Genomic DNA, 3,806 nt, shown 5'->3' on the forward strand with positions numbered 1-3,806 from the left:
GGGTGACAGAGTGAGACTCCATCTCAAAAAAAAAAAAAAAAAAAAAAAAAAAAAAAAGAAATGATTAAGTTTAGTGAGGAAGCTATATTGAAAGCTAGATAGGCCCAAACTAGGCCTCTTGCAAAAAACTGTTAGCCAAAGTGTGAATGCAAAGGAAAAGTTCTTGATGGGAAATTAAAAGTGCTACTCTAATATACAAATAAATGATAAGAAAGTGAAACAGTCTTGTTGCTAATATGGAGAAAGTTTTAGTGGTCTGGATAGAAGATCAAACTAGCCACAATATTTCCTTAAACCAAAGCCTAATCCAGAGCAAGGCCCTAATTCTTTTCAACTCAAGGCTAAGAAAGGTGAGGAAGCTGCAGAAGAAAAGTTTAAAGCTAGGAGAGGTTGCTTCATGAGATTTAAGGAAAGAAGCCATCTCCATTAACATATAAGTGCAAGGTGAAGCAGCAAGTGCTAGTGTAGAAGATGTAGCTAGTTATCCACAAGATCTAGCTAAGGTCTTTGATGAAGGTGGCTGCACTAAACAGATTTTCAATGTAGACAAAATCGCCTTCTGTTGGAAGAAGATGCCATCTAGGACTTTCACAACAAGAGAGGTGAAGTCGGCCAGGTGCAGTGGCTTACGCCTGTAATCCCAGCACTTTGGGAGGCCAAGGCGGGTGGATCACGAGGTCAAGAGATCAAGACCATCCTGGCTAACACGGTGAAACCCCGTCTCCACTAAAAATACAAAAAAATTCTCCAGGCGTGGTGGCGGTTGCCTGTAGTCCCAGCTACTCTGGAGGCTGAGGCAGGAGAATTGCACGAGCCCAGGAGGTGGAGCTTGCAGCGAGCTGAGATTGCACCACTGCACTCCAGCCTGGGTGACAGAGTGAGACTCCGTCTCAAAAAAGAAAAAAAGAGAGAGGTGAAGTCAATGCCTGGCTTCCAAGCTTTAAAGGACGAGATGACTTTGTTCCTCCCTAGGGGTTAATGCAGGGGTGACTTTAATTTGAAGCCATTGCTCGTTTACCATTCTGAAAATCCTCAGGTTCTGAAAGATTATGCTAGTTTTACTTTGCCTGTGTTCTGTAAATGGAAAAACAAAGCCTAGATGATAGCACATCTGTTTACAACATAGTTTACTGAATATTTTAAGCATACTGTTGAGACCTACTACTCAGAATAAAAGATTGTTTTCAAAATATTACTGCTCAATGACAATGCACCTAGTCACTCAAGAGCTCTGATGGAGATGTATAAAGAGATTAATGTTGTTTTCATGCCTGCTAACACAACATTCATTCAGCAGCCCGTGGATCAAGGTGTAATTTCTGCTTCCAAGTCTTACAATTTAAGAAATACATGTCATAAGGCTATGGATAGTGCCATACATAGTGATTCCTCTGATGAATTTGGGCAAAGTAAATAGAAAGTCTTCTGGAAAGGACTCACCATTCTAGATGCCATTAAGAATATTCGTGATTTATGGGAAGAGGTAAAAAATCAACATTAATGGGAGTTTGGAAGAAGTTGATTCCAACTCTCATGCATGACTTTGAGGGGCTCAAGACTTTAGTGGAGGAATAAACTGCAGATGTGATGGAAATGGCAAGAACTAATTCTATTAATTCTGTTAGAAGAAATTCTAGTTCTAGAATTAGAAATGGAGCCTGAAGATGGTACTGAATTGCTGCCATCTCATGAAGCAATTGTTTTCATTTGCCATCATTTCAGAACTTGAAATGATGAAGAGTCACTTCCTGTGGCAGAACAAAGAAAGTGATTTCTTGAGGTAGAATCTACTCCTGGTGAATATGCTGTGAATATTGTTGAAATGACAACAGAGGATTTAGAATTTTTTTTGGAGGGGGTGTCTCGCTCTGTCACACAGGCTGGAGTGCAGTGGCAGGATCATAGCTCACTGAAGCCTTGACCTCCCAGGCTCAAGCAATCCTCCCACCTCAGCACCCTGCGAGTAGCTTGGATTACAGGTGCGCATCACCATGCCTGGTTATTTTTCTTGTATTTAGTAGAGTTGGGGTTTCGCCGTGTTGCCCAGTCTGGTCTTGAACTCCTGGACTTAAGGGATCCACCCGCCTTGGCCTCTTACAGTGTTGAGTTTACAGGTGTGAGCCACCATGCCCAGCAGGATTTAGAATATTTCATAAACTTAGTTGATTAAGACATGGCAGGGTTTTAGAGGATTGATCCCAATTTGGAAAGAAGTTCTGTGGGTAAAATAATGTCAAACAATATCACATGCTACAGGGAAATCTTTGGTGAAAGGAAGAGTCAATTGATGTAGCAGTCTTCATTGTTGTCTTGTTTTGAGAAATTGCCAAAGTCACCTCACCCTTCAGTGATCACAACCCTGATGAGTCAGCAGCCATCAACACTGAGGCAAGACCCTCCACCAGCAAAAAGATGATAATTTGCTGAAGGCTAAATTATAATTGTTAGCACTTTTTAGCAATAAAGTATTTAAAAATTAGGGTATATACTTTTTAGACATAATGCTATTACAGAGCTAATAGACTACAGCATAGTGTAAAGATAACTTTTTTTTTTTTTTTTTTTTTTGAGACAGAGTCTCACTGTCGCCCAGGCTGGAGTGCAGTGGTGTGATCTTGGCTCACTGCAGGTTCCGCCCCCCGGGGTTCATGCCATTCTCCTGCCTCAGCCTCCCGAGTAGCTGGGACTACAGGCGCTCGCCACCTCGTCCGGCTAATTTTTTTGTATTTTTAGTAGAGACGGGGTTTCACTGTGTTAGCCAGGATGGTCTCAATCTCCTGACCTCATGATCCGCCCACCTCAGCCTCCCAAAGTGCTGGGATTACAGGCATGAGCCACCGCGCCCGGCCAAAGATAACTTTTATATGCACTGGGAAACAAAAAAAATTTGTGTGACTTGCCTTATTGTGATATTTGCTTTATTGCAGTGGTCTGGAATTGAATCCATGTTATCTCTAAGATATGCCTGTGTTCAACAGCCACTTCCTCTTAGTCTCCGTTGCAGATTCCTTTTCATCTTCACAATCACTAAACATTGAAATCCTCAGGATTCTCACGTCTTCTCTACCATGCTCACTCCTTTGGTGACCTCATCCAGCCTCGTGGTTTTAAATACCATTTATATTTGATGACTCCCAAACTTTTGTCTCTAGTTCAGACCTCATCTCTGAACTCAACTGCAACAAAAGTGTTCTGAGGAGAGTTGGAAGCTCTTGGGTTAGGAATCAGGGGATAGAATGGGGTGGTGGTGGCAGTGGTGGTGGTGGTGAAGATGGTGGCAGAGTTCTTGCTTTGGTATTAGCCAAGTCACTTCACTTCTTGGGATTTGAGTGTTTTACTTTCTAAAACGAAGGATTGCACCTAGTTAGTGTCTCCCAAAATATGTGTCTTAAAACAAAAATCCTGAGAAAAATGGAATCTGATGCTCAAATAAACTACCATGCTCTGTTGCCTGGACCAATCGCAGGGGCTTCTGATCTGGTCTCCCTGTTCCAGCCCTTGCCCACATGACAGCAAGGTCTCATCATGGCAGCCAGCATGCGTTGTAAAGCCAGAAGTCAGATCAGGTCATTTCTCTGCCCTGAGCCCTCCAGTGGCTCCCATCTGACTCAGAATCAAAGCTAAAGTCTTTATCGTGACTTACAAGACTCCACATGCCCCCGCTTCCAGCACCTCTGACAGTATCACTCGGCCCCACCCACATGGGCCTCCTTGCTGCTGCCAGAACATGGCAAGAGTGTTCCTGCCTAAGGGTTTGTGCACAGCTGGCACAACTTCTTCCAAATTCCTGTTGATGTTGATATTTT

Source organism: Hylobates moloch, unplaced genomic scaffold, assembly GCF_009828535.3.
Source record: "Hylobates moloch isolate HMO894 unplaced genomic scaffold, HMol_V3 SCAFFOLD_45, whole genome shotgun sequence".
In the NCBI taxonomy this organism is placed as follows: domain Eukaryota; kingdom Metazoa; phylum Chordata; class Mammalia; order Primates; family Hylobatidae; genus Hylobates; species Hylobates moloch.